Below are 23,975 nucleotides of genomic sequence, written 5' to 3' on the forward strand. Positions count from 1 at the left end.
ACCTAGTGGATCAAATTCTCTGCTGGTATAAATGGGCGCAGTTCCCTTGACCTCAGTGGAGTTTCACTGACACACATCAGCAGAAAATTTGACTCAATAAATGTAACCATTCGAAGGGGGACGTGGCCCATTGGAGAAAAGAGAGACAACTGTTAACCCCTTCCAAAAACAGCCTTACAGACAGGAAGTGCGTTAAAGTTTAATGAGGTGGCTAGTCACACTGATGGATCTAGAATCATTAATCCAAACAACCTCAAATTATTTCTCTAAATTGAGAGCCAACAAGGGAATTGGGAAAGTGTATTTCCTGTATGTACCTCAGCTGACAGACATTTGCCTTTTGTGCCTCTCTCTATTTCCCTAATTATGTCAAAAGCTGAAATCATTACTATTTGCTGGTTACTGAACATAAGGAGAAATATTGAAGAAACCATATTTAAGGCTACATTTCCTTGCCTAAGATAGCAGGGGGTGGTCTTCCAAATTGCATATTATTTTTTTAATGTATTATTTTATTTAAGACACAGATTTAAAAAAATATTAATAAGAAATGAAAGGGTTATTTTATTCCTTAACAAACGTAATGACTTTCAGGTAAAGGACATGGCAAAACTTTCACTGACTTCAATAGGTGCAGGGTTTCTCACAAAGTGTCTTATTTGTTAGCTAGAAATATTCAGCTCACATGCCAGTACCACCTTACTGCCTGTGATGGGGTGTTCACCTGAAGGAGTTAAGGTAGCTGAGAAGGGGCTAATCAACCTAGTAGGTCGCACCTGGGGGAGATTTAGGCCAGGTAGACAAGCCCTAATGGAAGATGAAACTCAGCTGAGCAGGTGTAGGCTGGGTTGGAACAAAGCTAAAAAGCTAAGGACAGAAAGTGCTGCAGGGAAAGTAGGCTGCAGTTACTCTCTAGGAGTTGTGAGCTTGAGTGGGACCCCCATGGGTGGGCCAGGACATTGAGAAAGAGAAAGGAAGGAGCACAGGGAAATAGCAACAGGGTCTGGGAATATGCAGACTGTGGTTGCTGGATAGAAGGTCACTGTGCTGGAACCTGGAGTAGTGGGCAGGCTTCGGGTCCCCTACTCACCACTGGGAGAGTGTCGTAGTCTTAGATTAGAGGATGGCCTGGAAAGGTAGGCAGAGAGTTAGTCTGGAGAGACTTTGCTATCCCAGAGAGGTAAATGTGTATAGTGACCTGGCCAGAGAGCCAATTCACAAAGGAGTGCGCTGAGTCTCAGAGAGCAACCATGGCAAGAGCAAACAAAGGAAGCGGATGTCAGACCTGGATAGAGCTAATCCCCAGAGCAGCCACGAGGAGGCCCCCTAGCAGTGAGTGAACCCTTTAACACTGCCTTTGCTTGGTAGCAATCCTACCAGTTATTCAGCAAATCTTGGAGGTGCCATTGGCTTCAACTGCCATTGGCTTCAATTTTTGTCCTTGTCAGTTGTCTGAGTTAGAGTTGTGTGAAGATTTCATGAAAACCCCTCAAATTTGAGCCAAGTTTGCTGAAGTTCAGGAACTTTATGGGGGAGTTAAGATGAAGTTCTGGGCAACCCGGGACTGAGCTAAGGGGCACGAAGGCTGATTTCTTGTTTTGGTTGGTACCACTGGAAACATCATGGTTTTGATCGCAAATGAGGCAAACTTGATGGCTTCAGATGAGTTTTTCTTTGAGATTTTTGGGTCCATTAAAACAAAACTCAAAGCAAAACAAAGAGTATAAACTGCTGTGAACTGACACTGAATTAAGGTTTGCCTAAAGCTCAGCAAACTAAAACTTCTATGTTTAGCACATATCATATTGTATGTCCTATAGCAGCTCCTGTCATCTACAACTGCACTGTCAATTTTACCATTCTTTTGCTTTAAGAACAGAAGTGATAAGTGGATAGGAAGAAGACTGAGATTCTAATTTAGAAAGGAGATGAATAAAATTGGATATGATAGAAGTATATAAGACAATGAATGGTGCAGGAAAAGTAAATCAGGCACTCAGTACCATTCCTCATAACAGAAAAACAAGGGAAAATATTTCTTTACTTTTATATTTAGATCAAGAGATTAGTAGAATTCAAAAAAGAAAAAAAGAATGTATTCTGTGTAGATTGTTTAAACTCTTTGAGGGCAGAAATAATAATTTTCTGTTTGTACAATGCCTAGCACAATGGGGCGCATACTGCTTAGCCTCTAGCCACTACAAGTATAAACCCTCATGCTTTATTTTACAAAACGTGGTTGAAAGGGGTTAGCGCAGAACCATATGAGCAGATTATTCCATAATTGTCACTTATGGGGTTTCATGCACCTTCCTCTGCAGTATCTATTGTTGAAGACAGTACACTGGACTAGATAGATATCAGGTCTGATCCAGTCGGGCAATTCCTATGTTCTTCTACTGTAATAATATTTTTGTTCCATTAAGCTTAAAATGTATGAGACTCCTGTTTGTGTATGTGGGAGAGAACTCTTCAACCTCTATTCAGATTCCGTGGCCACTGTGATCATCGAGTCTGACCTCTTGTAGAACACAGGCCAGAGGACTTCCCTGAATTAATTCCTGTTTGAAATAGAGCAGATCTTTTAGAAAAAAAAAATCCAATCTTGATTTAAAAATTTCCAGTGATGGAGAATCTACCACAAGTCTTGGTCAATGGTTCCAATAGTTTACTGCTCTCAATATTAAAACATTGCACCTTATTTCCAATCTGTATATGTCCAGCTTCAACTTTCAGTCACTGGATCTTATTATATCTTTGTCAGAGTCAAGAGTTATCAAATTTCTGTTTTAGTAAATTTTGCTTAGAACATAATTATTATATTTATCTTTTGTGTTGCAGCAGCTATAAATAAATTAGATTGTTATTTTTATGAATTCCCTTAGTCTGGACTGAAAGAAAGATAGCAAAAAATAAATGGTTGTTAGACTTCGAATAGTCTGGTGGGATCACATCTGATATCTCTTTAGAAGCTCGTCAGTAGTGCTGCAGGTATTGCTTTAGAATTTATGCAAAGTAACATCCTGGTCCCATTCAGATTCTTTTATATATTTCTCAGCCATTGAAAATAATGGACTTTAGTTCATTCTTCATTTTTCATCAACTTACATGGACATTTGAACATTTCTGCTATCCAACTGGCCTATGTGAATTTACCATTTAGAGCATTTTATTCATGCTTAACCACGCCTGACTGGTGGTTCATTGATTTCACTATGGCTACCCCTGGAACTATGGCATATGATTAAATACTCTAATGTGCCCATGTCATGGGGTAGTCAGCTCCCTTATGGGGAATGGGGCTTAGTGACCAATCCACCCCCATCATATGCTGCGGTCCTTTAGGATTTTGAAAAGTTTGATATGTAAAATATGGACCTAGGAGATATTAATACAGAGGAAGTGGTCCTGGAAATCAGTGGTGCTTGGAAGGCAATCCTGTCACTGTGTTGTTCAGAGCCTTGGGACAGGAGCCTTGCAGAGAGGGCAGGGCAAAGGTCCCCTCTCATCCAAAGAATTGAGGATGAACTGGGAGTAGTAGACCAACATAAATGCTATCTCCTCCCACATAGCAGGGCAGCTGCCTTCAGGATTAGGCGGGTTTGCTGAACCTTTGAGCTTGAGGAATAACTGGGGAGAAGGGACCAGCAGAAGGAGAGACTGGCTAACTTACAGCCCAGCTCTGAGGAGAGCTGGGGCCTCCAGTTTTGAGGGAGCTGACCAGGCCCTGACTTATATGGACCCAGACGGGAGTGACCTGGGGCAACTAACGAAAGTGAGTTACATTTAATAGAAAGACTTAATAAATCAGATCCCATGAAGGAAAGGGGTACATGTTGGAAACCAGTTTATCCTCAGTAACTGATTAAAAGAACCTGAGAGGGTCCTGATTGCAATACATTTGCAGGACCATGAGGGGCCATCACCCCAAGACAGCCCAATATACATTTTAGCAGACCCCCACAGGTATATTTTACTGTTTTCTGATCTATGTTCTGTTCTCAGTTGCACTCAAGCAACCTCATAGGCTTCAATGTGACTATAGTGGTAGGTTAAAGTAATTGAGGGCAGATTTTGACTCTAAAAAAGAAATCACTAGTTTTGCTGATTAGCCTAAGACAACGTTAAGCTCTCTGGATCTTCCTAGTGAAAAGACAGAGTGGAGGTGATGTTATGTCAATTGATTGATCATATCCTCATGGCATGGATGCTGAAACACAGTGGTGCAAACTCAGACCTGTCATAAGCAAGTATAGCTCTAGTAACCTTAATTCTTTGCTGGAGTTAGAAGACTAGAGAGAGATGGTTAAGTATTGCACTGAAGTGCTTAAGAGACAAGGATTCTGTTGTGTGTGTGTGATGGCTTTCCTAGGAATCTGATTTCCTCCCACTGCATATTTCTCCTACTGTATATTTCTTCAACATTACTAGCTGTGACTCCAGCAAATTAGGCACTAGTATTGTGTTGCAAGCAGCTGGTGTTTAATTGATGAAATATGGTCTTTATTTTAATGGTGATAAGTGTGTCCCGAGTCTTGTTTGAGTATTTTGTCTTCAGTTAAATTGTTTCCTATGACATGATATAACCTGACAGAACACTTTTCAATCATTTCACTATGGTTAAGCTTCTTTTTTTGAGGGGGTGGGCAGTGGAGATTGCGTGCAGAGCAAAACCACAGCTATTTTTTAAAAAAAGGATTGACTGAAGAACTGGAAAAATTGAACTTTTTGCTGTCTATTTGCAAGTAAAAATTAATATTATTGAACAACATGTTTCCAGTTATTACTATTGTAAGACAACAAGGTAGCCTAGATCATTTATAAATCTTAATATAATACCCTGCTGTCTAAATATGCTGTTTTTAAAGATATTACTTGGATTTTTGTTCTGCGTTTGTCTGAAATAGCACAAGAGGCAGATGCCATACAGTATTCCACTTGCATACAACGTGACGCTTGCTAAGAATAAGTGGCTATCATATTGTATAAAAGTAACATAATGGCGTGTGACTGTATTTTCAATCAGGGTGGCAGTATGTGACTGCATTTCCAATGAGACTGCTGCCTCCCACTTTGTTATGCAGGCCTGCTTTTGTGTAATCAAAATGTGGATGATTTATCAGACCCACTCAAATGTTGTCATAGGGTATCTCCGTTCCACAAAACAGTATTTAAGACAACTTAATCATATTACAAATAACCTTTATTAACTCCACATGGTGCTGATACCAAGCAATAAGCTCCAGGAAATATTTTCAAAACGTTAGTTATGTAAAAGGGCATAGATACCATTCTGCCAACGAAGTATAGAACCCCTCCGACCAGGAGCAAATGCACTTATAAAGTCATTTGCATTGTTAAATTTGATTATTAATATAATCAATTTGACTTTAAATATATTTTACCATAGATGATTTGATCATTAACCTTGGCAACGTTAATCTATCCTCACCATCATATTGAATTTAATTAGTGTCCCTGATAAGTTAAAAGTACACTTCACAAGGAATAATATGTGTTGTTGGCTCCTGAACTGCAAAGAGTATTCAGAAGAGATCTCGGAGAGGCTACAAAAATAACACGCACACACAAAGGGGGGAATGAGAGAGGAGCAGGAAAACCAGCATATAGTAATACACACAGATATAAGAGATTTTGCTACATGTAATCAAAAAATTCTGGTAATCCACAAACACATACAGATCTGAGACAGAAAGGACTTGAATTCACATGGGAAATCTGGGGTTTGGGACTGGTTGGTATAGGGGATAGGCCAGTTGACTGGGAGTCAGGCAGGCTTGGACTTGGACGGCTAGCCTGAGCCACAACGTTCCCACTGCCAGTTTCAGTGTGCTAGTTCAAGCACAGCCAGCGAAAGTCTGCCTACCCTGACTGGGAGGCACAAGCCCAGCTGCAGGGTAGACATACCCTAAATTATTTGGAGCAGGAACTATCTCCTATTGTGCACAAGCAAGCACTTAGCTCAATGGGGCCCTAGTCTCACTCCGCTGGAGATGCCATTGTAATATGAATGTAAATCATACTAGACAGTGATAGGGAAGACCCATATCTTTAAATACACAATGCATGCTAGAAGGTCCAGAATGAAATATGTGATACTCAGAACTCGCATGCATATGCCATATGAAATGGCAGGTGCCGCTCCTTTTTTCATCTGTCTTGGAATTAGACACTTTCCTGAAGTTGTCTGATCACCTTGATTTTTAGACCTCTCTGATGAAATGTAGCTGTTGCAAGGTGGTGGTGGTTACTGATCTGGCAATAGGCCAGGTAGGATATTACTTGCGGGGCCTTCCAAGAAACCTTTAATGTGGCCAAAGTTCAGCTGATCTTCTCAGTCTGGGTATAATATTTGGAGCTATTAACTAGTTACTACCTTTGTATAATGGCCAAAATTAGAAATATATTCATTTACTTACAGTATATAGTTATTAATTCTAGTTATAAATAGTGGTTATAGGTCCTCCTGCAGTATAGGCTAAGGAGTGAGCTACATATTAACTTCCTTTTGAAAAAAAAAGAAATCAGTGTTCATGAAAATGAAAGATTAATAACACATTTTAGAGCTGTGTAATGTAGCTGACATTTTGCAAGATGCCCCGTGCATCCTGCTTGCTTGACATCCCCAGTGCAATTCATCCTGGGCTTGACATTCAGACATTCAGTCCTGGACCTTTCCTCAGCAGAAGCTGCAAATTATTATAAAGGACCTGATTCTGCAAATCCTTAGTCATCCAAAACCCCCTTGGAAGTCTATGGGAGCTCATTAGGACTTCTAGAATCAGGTCCTAATTCTGCAGCAGTTAGTGATGTAGAGAAATACTCACTATGGACTAAAATAAGTTCTCAAAGCTATTTTAAGCTTGGGAAACAGATTCAACATCCAGGCTGAACAGTCAAAGCTATAAACCAATGCACCATTCAGCTTCCACTATTCTGCTTCTGTGAATTCTGTGTGCAGTTTCAAATGGACAAATTCCCTTCCCCTCCTTAAATGTTTTTTTCATAGTATTGCTGGCACTCAATGGCTCTAGAGAGCGAGCGAGCGAGAATTCTGCCTCTGATTAGGGATGGCATAATCAGAGACGTGTTATGTCATAGGGCCAGAGAGGCCATGCAGTCTTTCTCTTTGTTTTGTAGGACTCCTCCATATATCATGTTCCACTAGCATCTTATCCAGATGTTCAAACATCTCTTCTCTTTATTTCCCAGTTGTTCTTACAGTCAGGAAACAAATATTTTAATATATATTCCATATTTTTTCTTCTTTTTCTTCTTTTGCTGAGGCCATTAGTACAGGTATTGTGGATAGCAAGGAAGGTCACTTGGATCTCCATTTATGTAAACAGTAATATGGATCAACAGGCTTGGGTAAGAACAAGATGCTAAAGGCAGAAACTAGTCTTTATCAGTAATATTTTTGCAATAAGTGTGTTTTCCTTCAGTAGCTATTATGGAATAGCTGAGTACAGGTACTTGGCTGTGCAGAGCTTTCTGGCATGTGTCACTATCCATTCTTAGTAAATCATCAGTTCAGTCAGTCTTAAATTATGGATATAATCCATTTTTCATAAATAGGCATGGGATTCAGGTATAACTTTGTTCTTACTAAGGAAGTCTGAGGAAGTGTTACCAAAGCCCAGAGTTCAACCGCTATAGGAATGATGAGAAAAACTCTAGATTCTTAGCTATGTGTTACAGAACAGTTGAAGTCCAAATTTCTGTGGAATAAAAGATAAAATTCTGTGGCCATTTATGTCCACGTGTATCTAGTGATGTCAGTGAATAGCACAGCTATACCTGAAAAGAGAATTTACTCCAGAATTTCTCCTATTTCTAACAGGTTCACTACACAAATATACGACACTTTACTTCTGTGTGTGATACCTGCTTTACTAAACATACCACATGACAAATACAATACACTAGTTTGTGTATAATGGAAAAGTGAGATTTTGCCTGTTAAAGCTAGTATGAGATGTTCATTCTGAAAGATTTGCTGTACAAATCTGCATGCCATTGCCTGCTGCACATCTGGTTTATTTAGTTTACAATGAATGGCATTTAAGAGTGAGAATATTTTTTTTTCTGGGTAATTGCATCAGAACTAGAGCTAACTTCTTCAAAATACACGGATGCCTATGACTGGAAGTGTCTGGCACCAACCTGCGAGTACAAATTCAGTGTTACTGAAAAACTAGCCTTAACGCACCCTGTGGGCTAAAGTACTGCACAGCATATGATTTCCTATATGTAAGATCACCAGCTGTTGTAAGAACCATATTAACACCTGGGCAAAAAAAGTAATTGGATGAAGAGAGATTTTCAGATTTGGGTGGTGGGTTTTTAACATTTTATTTCCTTAGTTTAAGTGTTTGATGGTGTCATTTTCCTGATATTATTTGAATCTACTGTAGTAATTTAATTTTCTCCCTCAACGCAAGGGCTGTCTGTTTAGCACCTCTCTATTTAGCAGAATTCTATCAGTCCATACTGTTGACTCCAATCTTCGACGGAACAGTGATAATTATGTGTCTGCTTTTGGTTTCTAGAGGGTTCCGTGAACGTCTTTGTGTTGGTTCACATGGGGCTGAGTGTCAGTGAAGGGTTATTCAAGTTGAAAATCAAAGTTGAAGCTTGGGTGAAATTATCACGGCTCAATTTCTGGCAAACCTGTTGTCTTAAGCTGCCCTATCCCTTTAGCTGCTATCTGATGGGGGATCTCGCTAGAGGATAAATAACTGGATCCATCCCCCTCATCTTAAGTCTTTGGGAATCCTGCAAGATGGCTCTACTCTGTTCCCCCAAATCTCCGGAATATCTTCCAGAGGGTAGCAAGATGTACTTGCCCTCCTGTCTCATTTCACTGGTGATTTGGATGGGGAAAGTGTGGAGGCTTGCAGCACAGATTATGGAAGGGCCTCCCAAACCTCATGGGACAGCATGGAAGAAGAAAGACATGGAGACATTTGTGAGAGAAGATGACATAACCATATTGAGACTAGCATCACTGGTAGATATGAATTTACCTCAGTCTGGTTTGTGGAAAGACATCATTTTATCACACTACTATAATAATTGCTTCTCTTCACTGGGAATAACATAGCTTCTCCTCCATGGAAAACAAGTGTAGAATCTGAGAGCAATGAGATTCCGTATCAGGATACCCATCCCCAAGACTCTTTTTATTCTGTTAATAATCCTTGAGTACAGCCATCTATCTTATCTGTAGATGTTTGGATAAAATCCCAAGATATGTGTTTTGAGTCTATACTACACCTACTCATCTGCTGACGCAAATAACAAACTTTTGTGGAATTGCTCACTTCATTAAGTGCCAGCAGATATTCATTTCGCCCATTATATCTGAGGGGAGTGAATTAAAAAAGGTGGCTGTGATTGACTGATTTTATTTTTTGCAGCCTCGCAAAACATTGCAGCTTCTTCTAGTACTTCACATTTCATTTTCTAGCTGATGTCCCTGCTCTGAGCTTGTTTAGTTTAGGGTGCCTCGGGTTCTGGAAATGGATTAAAGCTTGTTCACCATAGCTCTGCTCTTTTTGACTAACACAAAAAGAGAGCTTTGCAACAGCAAGCTATCTATTCAAACAAATCTTTAAACTATTTCACACAAGGAAATTAAATAAAGAAATGATCAAAAACTGAATGAATCATCGTGTGACTCATAGTAAAAGCTTTTGCTAAGTGGTTGTCACAAGTAGCTCATCTGAATCATCTGTGACAATCTTTCAGGAAGGCAAAGTTGCTGGCTTTCCCAAAACAATCACATACTGGCTGATATTTAAATAATACAACTAGAAGTTTCTAAAAACAGCAGAAATGGGCTGACCTGTGGTTTTTGTATTTGATGCCTAAACTTCTAAATGATCTAGCATCAAACTACATTAAAAGAACATTAAGGTTGCAAAGTTATGCACTCAAAAAGTTAGGAAATGCCAGTATTAAGGGATAGGAAATCACCTGAGAATTTATTTGCCAAACTCTAACCCATCTACTGATCATGTGTGAACTATGGTTTTGTGGAAGCTTATATCTTTGGCCAGACTAGGTTTTCAGGGTGACAGCTAAAGGCATACCCCTGACACCAGCCCCATTCCTTTTGAAATTTTAAGCCTTTGCTCTAAAGCATGGAAGCATTACAGCATCTCAACTAAATGGTTGGTTGTAAGAATTATTTTAATATGGACAATTCCACCTATTTTTCCCTAATCTTGTTCTCGGCAATGGCTGAAGGGCTTTAGTGGAAACTTCCCAAAAAATTCAACCTGAGGCAGGCAACCCAGCATGGCAACACTTCAGCCCAAATCACCAAAGATTGGCAAAGTTATAAGTAATGGAAAACAAGGTTTTGTTATAAAATGTTAGGCAACCTTAACTACAAGATGGTACTGCTAGCTCTGTCTACAGTACTTAGACTTATATTTTAAGGGGGCTAAATTGTGTGTGAAAATCTAAGCAATTGGGCAGTTAAAACTTGGGAACAGATAGTGGGAGGTGCAGCAACTCAGATTACAACCACAGTTGAATTAAAGTGCAAAAAAAAAAAAAATCAGGCTCACATTTTGTGAGTGCAAACTGCCTCTGCAACAGGGAAGGTACCCTTCTGATGATAATGCATTTTACCCTGTGTTCTGTGACTCCTTGTGTCTTGTAATTCATCAGATATTCACAATAAGAAATTTACATGTTAGTGTTTTGATTCTGAACTATGGATTCCTCCCTGGTCCTATACCACTGACCTCAGCTGAATTGAATCAGGTGTAAAACCTGCTTTTGATGCCACAATTTTTTCTTGCAAAATACTCAAAGATGCTATCATTCCTGTTTGCACACAGCCTTTTTCCCCAAAGATCCCCTTTCACTTTATAAAATGCAGTAGAAATATTTTTTTCTCTTTAGAAAAGATTTTCTATAATGTATCAAGAAAGCCAAAAATCTGGCAATTTTTATTTTTCTTAGCTGGCTAGATTATTTTCCTGGTTTGATCCCTTTGTGATGATTCTGGTCCTTAGCAGCTGGTCAGTTTTCCTTCTCTGTCTCTGGATGATTGGTTGTTTTGCCCCATGCCTCTGTAAGATTGCTTTTGCTCTGCAAAAAGACCCTGTTCCTATATATTACTTCCTTTCTGTTGTTAGATCCTTGTGTTCTTGGTTCCTCAACTTCTGTCAGACTCTCACCTCTCAAACTAATTTCTCCCTTTCTTTTTTCCCTTCTTTTCCAGAACTCTCCTCTTGTCCCTCCTAGGTTCCCATTACTTCTCTTTTTGCTTACTCTACCTGAATAAATGATCCGCTCACTTGCACTATTTCTCATCACTACCACTGTTTGGGAGCATAACTTCCCAATGCCATTCATTTTCAGCTGTACTATTTCTGGACCCTGCCAGCTGCAGTGGCTTTACTTGTATTTCAAACAAACCTTTCTGTTCTGTTTCATCTTTAGTTTGGAGGCATGTGCTCATGAATGTTTTGTAATCACTTTTGTGCAGCACACACCTGTACCCAAATGTGCAGGGGAAAAAAAAATAAAAAGGAAGAGCTATATATTTTCAGTTTGCTAGCTATTAAACAGGTTAGAGAGGAAATGGGGAGTCTGTTATCTTCACTTGTGCAGATCTTTATTTTATAAACAACATTTTCTCAAAGGAGTAATAAAAGAAGACAGCGACAGAAAAAGGATTACCAGGCTCTTCTCAGTGTGAACCTTTGCCAACAAGAAGTTTATCAGGGCAATGCATGCGCAGGGTGCTTGGCATAGTGTTAATTTTTTTGCTACTACCAAAATTAACTCTGCTCTATTTTGTTTTCTTTCCAATTTTACATCCTTGATTACACATTCATAAAACTGTCCTTTCTTTCAAGCATAAATACAACTGCTTTGAAAATATAATTGTGTGTGTTTATCAAGCACCTAATTTGTTTTAGTTGCCAGCTACTAATTACATATGAAATTTAAATGAATTATGGGTCATATATTCCATTTTTAAATACTAGAAAGAAAATCTTTCAAACGCACAAAATTGAATTTACGCTTTAACATGAAACCCATTCAAAAATTGAAACATATATTAAAATTTTCCCCAGCACTAGTCGGAGAAAACAAACATTTGGGTTGATAGCTCATTAAATGTATCCAAAACGCTGAGTGATAAGTGTATGTTTCGTTTAAGTGAATTGTTTGGTAGTGTGGCGAGGTGTTTCTTTCTTGTTCTCGCTCTTTCTCTAGTTTATATATAATCTCAGTTTATCACCGCTGAATTTTGTTTGTACTGTCACAAAGAAAATCAAATGCAAAACAAACCAAGAAAGCTCTAGGATTTGGCCTTATACACCCTGTAGTTCAGTTTACATCTCATCCATTTCCTGAAAGATATGTAAATTCCCTCTTGCTTCTGAGTTAGGTTATTGTACCATCTCAATCCATTCAAAGTAATAAAATGAGATTTAATAGACTCTGATAGTTAATTGTTTAGAAAACATGGAGTTTTAATCACTGTGACAACAGATCTGGGAGTAGAAAGCAATTTCTTTTGCATAAATAACAACTCTTGCAGAAATTTGGTATTATCCATCTAGTCACAACTTTCACTGATGCTTATAGTATTAGAAATAGTACTTAGCATTTATAAAGAATCCTACATCTTCAAAGTAGTCAACAACCACTAACTAAGTATCACAATATTGTTGCCAGGTGGGTAGTTAAGCATATACAGTTCCTTTCACTTAGAATACCACCTGTCTAGAAAGAAAGGAGTCCCCTTTTCAAAAACGGACTCAGCGTTATTCAATTGAATTTACCCAGCAGAGCAGAGATTCTTCTACAGGAAAAGTAGTATTTTATTTGGCCAGGACTGACTCACACCCCCATTTTAGAGATAGGAAACTGAGGCACAGATGGGCAAAGGTCATAATTTCCTAGTTTGGAGTCTGGATATTGTTGGTTGTATGGGAAACTCCATAGTCCTGTTGGCTCTGCTAGTGATATGTTCCCACTAGAAAAATCCATCTTTTCATTTGAAAGTTGAGTAAGAAGTGGTACTGCCCTAAAAAATCCACACACTCTTGATATTTGGGTACTGCTCCTTATTCTTAGACAATCTAATGCAGATGCCTATCAATCTTTGGTCTCTAATTAGAATTTGTGGTGCTTATAATTTTTGCCTTTCAATGGGCCTATTGAGGTTAGCGGAAAAACTCCCATTGCCTGTAATGGGTTTTGATTCAAGTCCTGTGGAAATAGTTTTTGCATTTTTTTGGACTTTCATTTCATAGTCACTTCTGTAAATTTTGTATTTTACTACTTACTTGTTTGTTACTCTCCTCTCTCTGCCTCTATCGACAAATACAATTTTTCAAAAGTAGAAGCATGGGATTGCTGTATAAGAGATGACATTTTTGGGTCATTATCTTTTCAGTCAGAACAGATAGTCTAGCTCAGCTGTTATTAAGAGTTAGAAAAGATGATTTAGGAAAGAACACCTTTTAATGAACTTACCTTACATTTTGGATATCTGTAAAGTGTCACGGTACAAAACTGTGGAACTCAAATGTTCCCTTACATAATGGGGGATCGTATTTCATTAATAAATTACATACCATCTACATAAGCTTTTAGCACAATTTTTCTAAGCATTTTGGAAGCAGAAGAGAGCTGTTATGCTAATTAAAATGTAATAAGTTGTTAAAAATAAGAATGAGAGAAGCAGAATGGAAAAGTGTTAGCTTCATCTAAACTCAGTATATTTGAGTACATTGAATGGTGCTTGAAGCTTTGCGTGGCATTGTCCTATTTAAATATTTGTACTCTACTAAGCCCACATTTTCTATCTCTAATGTTCTTCATCCCCCTCACCCCTTTAATTGGACTTGAGTTAGGAAAATACATTTCCAAGTGCAATATTACTAAAATGTATGATTATAGTGACTTTCTGGGGAGAATCTGGATATGCAGCAATATAAATGAAAACAGATTACAGCCCACAGTATTCAAATGCTGGACACATCTCATTGGTTTAATGCCTTTTTAATCTATCAGAAAAACAGGTTAAAGGATCATTTTAGGCCTGTATGAAAACCCTCTTAATAACTGTATTTTTCCTGTGTTTACACCTACCTAAGAATACTTCAATATCTATTGTCACGAATAGAAACATCAGGGTGGTTTTGCTCTCATCATGAATGTCTCCAAAACTCAGTAATGTGCTAAGATATTTCAGTGTGCTGTGCTCTTTCAATGCTCATTCTCATAGCATTTGGGTTAACCTCCTGGAGCTCCTGAGCCTTGTATAGAAATGTTGCTGTCATTCTTGTTGTTCATCACTACTATGTTTATTTGCAAACAGCTTCACTTAACTGATGCAATTCCATGTGTACAACCCCCAGTGCTTAGATGCTTTTTTTGTGGGTCTAATCTTACAGCCTACATTGTGCTTCCTGAGTGAGGCCTGCAATACACGGCTTGCATATGCACTAGCCCTTAAGCAGTGCAGAGCTCTTTTCATTGCACTGTTAGGTGTTACTAATGGTGTCAGCTGTTACAGGAGAAACTTGGTACCTGAACTTGGCACATACATAAATATAGAGCCAGTTTTCAGCCTGAAGTGACAAAGGCCCTGATCCTACAATTGACAGTTTGTGGGAAGACCGCTATGACTTCAGACAGTGGGGCTTGACATGAGCAATGAGCTTCATGTGGATGCAGCATTTCAGTCACTTGCCATCAGCTGTAGGACCAGAACCTTAATTTGTCAGTTAAGGCTGGGATTTCCATTGACTTTCAATGCAAATTGGGTACCTAATTCTCTTGGCCCCACTGAAAATCCCAGCCTAAATCTAGGCATGCCTTCTATTACAGATGGAGTGTTCAATTGCATCCTGTCTATTTTTGCCCATTCATCCTTCTGAAATACAACAAGCATGCTTGAAAATTACATTCTAGAATCATTAGCAGCATTCCAGCGGCATTCCCCACATTAACTATAAGAAATATTGCTGAAGCTAGCACTATTTCTTCAAGTGGAATGAACTTTTCAAATGTGCCTATTGTAGTTTTTCACTTCACCTTCAAATAAATCTGGAAAAGAGAGGAGTCAGAATTCAGTTTGGAATGTGGAAACTTGTCATATCTACAGATCTACAATAATTAGTACACTGTTGTTCTACTACATTGAATAAGGACTTCAATATTTGGATTCAGGTCAAAAAAGTGTGTGGCTTTAATTAAAAGAAGTGTCCTCTTCTCCATGCCAAAGTTTGCCTTAGCTATATTTGGTTAAGCAGATGCACAACTGGTACTGGTGCCAAAGCATAATAAATGTATAGAGACGCAAACTCTCCTGTTGACTGATCTTTTCAGCTCAGAAACATTGACCATACAAGTTTAATGTTGGATAGGAGGAACAGAGACTATTTCGTGGATGGAGAAAAACATAAATCAAGATTTGACAAGTAAAATTAGCAACTGTGTGAAGGGCTGGAGGGGAGAAAATATCTAGAGGCAAAATACAATAAGGGGAAAGGAGCAGGGGAATAATGAACTAATAAGACAAAGTCTGATTCCCATCTCATATGAGTGTACATCAGGAGTATCCTAACTGTAGTTAGTGGAATTATACTGGTGTAAAACTGGCGGCAGGCAGGAAAGATTCAGACTCATTGTTTCTGCTTATTTAACTGATGGGTCAGACAGTCTGCAAATGCTTCAGGGTATCTTAGCTTTACATGAGTTGGATTTATAAAGTACAAACAAACAATCTCATATTCAAACAGTGGTTCCAATAAAAAGTAACTCATCCTTTAGATGCCCCCTAAATGCAAAAAAAAAAGTGTTTATTTTCATCTCTTTTGGTTTTCATCTAGCCCATGTTACTGTTTGAGGAATTTATGAGGTAAAATGGGTGATGAAAAGAGACTTTAATATAAAATGGTTTCCTTTGAACACTATGCTCTTTGGGTCCACTGCAATTTCCTGAAAACTCCTCAGATAAGAAAACCTTAGTATGACTGAGGCATCTTTTGTTATTAAAACCCATCCACAAACTGCAAAATGTTACTATATCAATTTCATCTCGGATTCTTTTCTTTAACATTGCAATCTGAGTTTTGTTCTTTTACTCATTAAAACCAGGGTGTATGCAGGTTAAGAGCCTGACTGTGCCATAGGTAGTACCGATTATTTGACCACAGGCAGTACAGGTATTCTGCAAGTATTCAGCATTTGGGAGTACAAATGGCAGAATTGGGCCCTGCTTCTGTAATGAGCTCCATGCTGCTTCTGCCCAGAATTCATTAAGGTCATTGGTGTGCATGCTGGTGCGAGGATTTACCCAAGAGGAGTTCGCTGCAGGGTCAGGCGCTAAGTGATTTTTACACTGCAAATGCAGAATCCGTCTTGGTTACTAAGGAAGGTACTGAATTGTCCATTTTGGCTGGGCCCTTTATCATCATCTGAATTAGCTATATTGAAATGTGTGAACCATGGTTGCTTAGAGCAGCGCTAGGGATATTATTAGCATTCAGCACTATTAGTGGAGCAGAAAAGGAGAAACTGGAAGAGATACTGTGTGTGGAACAAAACATCACATTCAAAATGGCTTGCAAAACTATTTCCTAGTTATTTGCAAAAAGCAAATGAGATGGCTGAGTCCCTACTCTGTTCTCCACAAAATACACACCCTGAAGAAATGTTGAAACTCACTGCCAGAGCTTGGCTGTCTCCCTGTAGGTTCTTACACTGCCCACTCTCTGCATGGTCCATGATGGATGATCTTTTACAAACTTTGTTCTTTTGGAGGATGTGGATCCCTTTGAAACAAAGTGGTGAAGATTCTCCATAAATTTTCATCAACACTTTTGTTTGTTTTTATCAATTTTTCCCTGCTGTAGTAAGCACCAAGGAAGCAGAAGAATTTGTTAGGGTTGTTCACAAAAATATTGCTGGAGGTTATGAGATGAAAGTTACTAAAGAAAATAGAGGCTGAATTTGAGGAAGATTTCCAAATGGTGAGCTATGTGAATTTCAGACAGCAGAATAGACTCCCAAGGAAAAGGTGGAAATATTATTTATATTAATGAAGTGACCCCAACCAAGACCAGAGCTCCATTGTGCTACATGCTGTACAAACACACAGTAAGAGAAATCATCTAAATAGGCAAGACAGACCAAGGAAATGGTATCCCTAATTTACAAACAGAGAACCGTGGCTTGGACAGATTAAATGACTTACTTTCTTCACTCTCAGTCCAGTGTCTTAACCACAAGACTATTCTTCCATATCACTTAACATATAAGTGGTTCAGAACCGGAAAAAGAAATCATGAGCCAATTTTGCCTGCAAATGAGCACATGCAACTAACGAACTCTGCAATAAAAAGTACTGGGGATGTGCACATGTATTTGGGAGCAAAATTTGGCCCATAGTAGGGAATAATCCTGCTTTGGTGAAAGGATGGACAAAACGGGTTTACAGCCTTTTCTATTTCTAGCTTCTTTGTGATGGTGACCACTGTTGATCAGATCAAGAGCATGTGACTCAGCCAACTGAAAACACAACTTTAACCTTCTGCCCTTGCGAACTCTGTAATATGTACGGCTTTGAGTTTTAATAATCTTGACAGCAAGGCTTAACTGGGAAATTCAGCAGACCAGGAGAATTTGAAAAACTATGCTTAAGAAAGTGGGAGGCTTTTCATTTTCAACCCATTTCACAAAACCAGCAAAAGGCAAATTGTGTTGGGTTCATATAACACATATGGTGCAGTACTAACAAACAGAGTATCATCTGGATTACCCATCCCCTCTTTAGGAGAATTGGAGAAGTGGGTATTTTTAGGCTATCCTAATGATTTTGTGAGTCTAAAGAACACTCATACACTCCCTTTTAAGCTTATAAGAGTATATAAGAGTATGTCTAGATAGCTGTTATCTATAGTAGCACCAAGAGGCCCTAACGGAGATCAGGGCCCCATTGTGCTAGGTATTGTACAAAGTGACAGTCCCCCACAGAACGTACTGTGTTGAAGGACAGTCTGAGGGCCCTATTCTACTACAAACTCTGCACCCACACAGAGTCCCCCTGACTTTAATAGAGTTCTTTAAGGGCCAGTTTTCCACTTAGATGGATCTCACTGCAGTGTGAGGGCCTAAATAGACCAAACAGACTGGGTGGGAAAAAGAAGTATTCTGTATGGGAACTGAGACACAAAAAAGACTTGCCCCAAAGTTAAGCAGGAAATTTTTGGCAGTGCCAGGAATTGGACTCATCTCTCTTTTTGGCAGTGTCTTAACCACAAGCTTCATAGTCAGTGATTTTTAAAACAAACAAAAAGGAATTGGGGAGATGTCCAGCAGTCTCAGAAGCAAAAGCTGTAATTGGAGGACAAATAGTACCTTCCTCAGAGACCATCATTTTTTCAAGAACTCGTCCCTTAGCCATTTACACTAACATGGTTATTGGCACTGCAAATCTAATAAATGACATGAAAAAGACTTAACTGGGCTTGCAGCCAGAATATACCAGCAAAAGCCTTCTATCTGCTTGATGATGATGGAATTAGAAGCTGGAATTAAAGAATTGATGTATTATTTGATTTACCTCAGTTAAAATATTGTTTTCTTACTTGTCTGCAGTTGGTAACCAATAATAAATCAATAGCAATGAAAAACCTAATGGCCATTACCTCTCTCCCAGCACTCTTTCACTGAGAGGGACCAAAAAAAGGATCTTCATAGTTATGGTAGTTCCACATCCCAGCTTCCCTAAAGAAAGCAGGCAACATCTGTCTTGGCAATGGGAGGCTAGGACCCAGGGGATGTCTCTTAGGCGCACAAGGGAAGAAGTTAGGACAACTGCACTTACTTCTCAGGGAGCATAAATACAGAAGGTGGTTTCCCAAGGAGGGGCTGCTGCTTAAAAGAAGTCTGCTCTCTATTCTCTCTATTGTCTTAGAGATTGGTATGGTTGTTTGCACACTGGGGTTGGTTGTTTGGCTTTGTGTTGTGGAAATGTCATATAGTGATTGAGTTTGGATAGGCCAGGGTACTACTTACACTAAGCTAAGTGGTTTCAGCCTTGTCTTTGCTTGACATGAGTGTTACCTTATTAATACACCCATATGTGTACTTGCTGTTAATAATGCTTACAGCTGCTGTGTAGGACAAAGGTGATGTTTTGATCATGGAACGTACTGTGTTGAAGGACATAGATAAGAGAAAGTTAATCACAACAACAAATATACAAAAGGTGCTGGTGGTAAATCTCTACATTGGGGGAAAAACTGGGAAGTCTGGACGGTGAATAAGGTGACACAAAAATAGCATGAACTGTGAAAGTTTATGTAAATGAAGCTTACGCATGTGTAGTGTATGAGTTATATAAAGCACAATGCTTAATGTTGATTGGACAATTAGATATGTGGAAAGGTATAAATATGCTGGCGTGTAAGGAGATAATCAGAACTTTGTAGGAGGAATCCATCATGCACCAGGAACAGAGGAGGCCTTTATGAAGGGACTTCTGTGCTGTTGGCTCTCTAAAAGGTAACCAGGAATGTTTCTTAAGAAGAGAGCTTTTAAGTTTCAGGACCAAAGGGGCCCAACTATGGGGCTCAAGCACCTTAGATTGCTCCCTCTGCCCCCCATTTGGCAGGTTCCCACAACTGACTCCTGGTACTCAGTAGCTGAGGATTAGTGAAATGGTTTCTACAAGATTTTTCTCAAACCATGCCCCCTTCTTACCAGAGAAACTGAACCTTTTCTTAATTTGCTCTCAGCATAGTTTACGGGAAACTCACTTTACTTACCCCAGATTCCTTCTTTGCAACCTCTCTATTCCTGGCTTCTAGCCGTCTATCTTTTATTTTAGGGCATATCTGGACTGACTCGCTTGGTTAAAACAGAGAAGGATCTGGGACAAGATGACATTTTGACTTACACTAAGGCTATTGCACAGATGTTGTCTTGAGACTTCAAGAATCTCTCTCACTTGAGAGTGTGATGAGTCTAGCTTATCAGAAAGAACGTAGGTGGAATTTTCCCATAAAGAAACTACAGCTGAAAAGCACATTAGACTTAGTGGGTAGGTGGGAAAAGGTGCTGTATCTAAGAAAAGGTTAATAAGAGAATAAAAGCTTTTACTTTGGGGTGGAGAGAGAAAGCAAATGCCATGGAAACAGAAGAGCAACTGCTTTGGAAACAATAAGAAGTGTAGCATAGCAACCCCCCTTGGTCTCGCCTATTAGCAACAATCTCCTTTGGCAGCAGGGCCTGTGGTAACTCTGCCCCAACCTGAACAAGTCCTTTGGCGCTTCCCCTCAGCACCTCTCTCACAGAGCATTTGGTGCAGGCCTTATTTCAGGCCCGGGGGAGGGGGGAGTCCTTCAACCCCACAGGGGAAGGGCGAGTAGTCCCAGCCCATGTATATGCCCCAGGGCGGTACCTTTCTGTGGCTCCTTCTCAGGGCTGTAGAGGTGGTAGTAAACCCCTGGAGAGTCAGAGACACCAGTCCTTCCTGCAGGCTGGGGCCAGGGTTTTTCCTCTCTCGGTGTCTCTGGCTAAAGAGAAACACAATCTCCTGGTCTAGAGGAGCACCGGAGCAATGAATGGAAGCAATGAAGGAAATGAGGGGTAGGTGGCACAAGTACTCATTAAAACAAGTAGAGAAAAACTTGTTACAGACAAAATTACAAAATGACGTAGCCTGGAAAATTGGGGAAACCTGTTGGGCTCCCTGATTCTCTGCTTAGCACCCAACTCTGGTCCAGGTTAGAACTGCTTTGGGACAACCGTTCCCAATGGACAGTCTGCCAGCTGAGGATAGCCAGAGCACAACATGTTCCAGCTTCTCCTACCCATGACACTCCTCCCTTCCCTAGGAATACCTCCTGAGCCAAGTGAACCCCCGTCTTGGGAGATGGGCCAGCATCCACTTCCTTTGCACCATCTGAGCGGTGTGAAGGGAGCAGAGTGAGTCAGAACAGCTGCCCCTTTACTTCTACCATAACTGCCATGGTTTGGACCATGGCGTCTGTTAAACTTGGATTTAATCAGAGGGTGGAAAATACAGCTACATGCTCTAGCCTTAGGGTTGAAGATTGCCACTAGCCTTGTAGTCTAGACCCTGGTTGATGTGGCCAGGGCTTTGGATGCAGCGGAAGTCAATTGTTTGTTTCATAATGATGTTTCTTTCATTGTCACAAAGAGGATTGTATCACCAGAGTAGGAATTTTCTGCTGCTAGAATGAGAGAGGATTTCAAAAGACAAAGGCTGCTGTAGCTGATCCATCTCTTCCCCAAAGACATACAGGTTTGAATATGGAGTGTGTTTGGACAGGATCCACGGAGATCAGCTTATTAATGCTGACAGACAATTCATGGCTGCACCATCCAATAGTTATTTTGCAGCCTCTCTGATCAGTCACAGGTAGGCACTTCGTCAGTGTGGGGAAATGGTGAGATGTTAATATTAACATCTGCACTTCCATAACCTGGTGGAAATTCTTCCCACCTGCTTTAATCCCCAGGAACTTCTGTGTTCATGTGATTTTTGGTATCAAACAGTCGGATCTCCATGGCAGTTAAGCAGATAATTCCTATAAAGATCCAGCTATAATAATCAAAGATATAAAGCTTACACTCATTACATTTTGCCTTGCTTTTAGTGCAGACAAATCAATTTCCCCAAGCTCTTATTCTGATCACTTCTATCTCACTGGAACTGGGGATTTACTCTGCTCTGCTGGTTCTCAGAACCTTCCTACATATCTTTTGTGTGGCCAACATCTGTAGGAGGGAAAGTAGATGGTTGGGAATTTTCCATCTGAAACTTATTCTGATGGAAGTGGAAAATGCAGTTTCTGTAAAATCAAAATTTTCCCATGGAGAACTTTTTGATTTTGCTGAAAAACTTTGATTTTTTTTTTTCCATTGGGGAAAATTGAAACGAAATATTTCATTTTGGGTCATTTCAAATCTGAATCAGAATATTTCACTTTTTGAACTGATGCAACATTTAATAGAGTCCAAGGCCAGAAGGGACCATTGTGATCATCTAGTTTAACCTCCTGTGTAACACAGGCCATAGAACATCCCCAAAATAATTCCTAGAACAGATCTTTTAGAAAAACATCCGATTTTTATTTTAAAAGTTACTAGTGATTGGAGAATCCACCACAACTCTTGGTAAATTGTTCTAATGGTTAATTACCTTCATTGCTAAACATGATTTCCAGTCTGAATATGTGTAGCTTCAACTTCTAGCTGTCGGATTGTGTTATGTTTCCCTCTTAGATGGAAGAGCCCATTTTTGAATATTTGTTCACCGTGTAGGTACTTATAAACTATGGTCAAGTCACCCCTTAATTCTGAGCTAAATATATGGAGCTCTTTGTGTCTGTCATTTTAAGGCACGCTTTCCAATCCTTTAATCGTTCTTGTGGCTCTTCTGTGAACCCCCTCCAATTTATAAACATCCTTCTTGAATTGTGGGCATCAGAACTGGACACAATATTCCAGAGTGGTCACGCTAGTGCCAAATACAGAGGAAAAACTACTCCTACTCGAGATTTCCCTTTTTATTCATCCAAGGATTGTGTCATTCCCTTTGGCCACAGCATCCCACTGGTATCTTATGTTCAACAGATTATCCACTGTGACTATTTAACAATATTAATGGGGGATGGAAACTGCATCCCTAGGAAGACTTCCTTCCTCTTGAAGCAGGGTCATTGAACTTCAGGAAGACATAAGGAAAGAGAAAAAGCCATTCTGGCATCCATCGTTTGGGTGATTAGAAGGGGCCAGAGCTCTTGAAATCACAGTAAGTTGGATCCTTCAACCAAGGTGGTTGAAGTCTCTGGGTACTGAGTTTACATGAGAAACCTGCTTAGGCAATGGTTGTAATTTGCTGAAATTAAGTTTTAGTCTAAAGTGTATTTTTACTTTTGTTTGCTTGTAACCCTTTCTATCTTTATTTCTTATACTTGGTATCACTTAATCCTGTGTTCTTTTGTTAAATAAACTTGTTTTAGTTTGTCTAATAGACAGTTCAGTGCTTTGATTTTAAATAAGTGTTTGTCAAATCCCACTTAGATTAAATTAATGAGCTGCTGTGTATTGTCTCTTTAAAGGAGCAGTGAGTTTAATAACTTCTGTAAGTGTTCAGTGAGAGGGCTGGACACTGAAGGTAGATAGTTTTTGGGGAAATTTGGGACTGGGGGAATGTTGGGGTCACCCTGCAAAAAGTAACTGCGTGGTGGAAGCTAGTGCATACTTGCATGCTGGCTGTCGGTGTCAGGGCTGTCAGTCAGAGCAGCATAGTATTTAAGGCACCCAGAGTTGAAGGGCAGACAGTGATACTACCCTTTACTCATCTGGATTCAACCCCAAATCATCACAGCCTCACTTGCCAAGCAATCCAGCTCTCTCTGTATCAGTGACCTGTCCTCTTCATTGTTTACCACTCTTTCAATTTCTATGTCATAAGCAAACTTTCAGTGATGGTTTTATGTTCTGTTTGAAGACATTGATAAAAATGTTAAATATTGTAGGGATAAGAAATAGTCTTTTCCGGACCCCACTAGAAACACACCCACTTGATGAATGATTCCCTGTTTACAATTATGTTTTGAGACCTCTGTTTGGAAGCAGTTCAACAAAATATTAAACTGCATTTCCCTATCAATGCATTGCCTTATGGGAGTTGTAGTTTGGGCCCCCATTCTCTCCTACGGCCTGGGATCCCTGAAAGACTACATTGGATCATAATTAGATATGGATTTCCCTTTGATTTATGTGGTTCATCATGGGAGTCTCCTGACGATGGGTGCATTACGGGAGATGTAGTCTGGCCAGGGAGCCTGAGGGAAATGCACCAATATGGGAAAATGCAGTTTAAAACTGAACTGACTTGAAATTTATTGTTTTGGGTCCATTCAATA

General features: G+C 39.6%; 1 long non-coding RNA gene across 2 annotated transcripts in view; it reads left to right on the forward strand.

Moving 5' to 3' along the window:
* Positions 1-23,975, forward strand: part of LOC137153908 (uncharacterized) — a 90,320-nt gene that overhangs the window by 28,027 nt on the left and 38,318 nt on the right. The window lies entirely within an intron of this gene.

This window comes from Emydura macquarii, unplaced genomic scaffold (assembly GCF_026122565.2).
Source record: "Emydura macquarii macquarii isolate MOO-44397 ecotype Brisbane River unplaced genomic scaffold, CSIRO-AGI_Emac_v2 contig_1253, whole genome shotgun sequence".
In the NCBI taxonomy this organism is placed as follows: domain Eukaryota; kingdom Metazoa; phylum Chordata; order Testudines; family Chelidae; genus Emydura; species Emydura macquarii.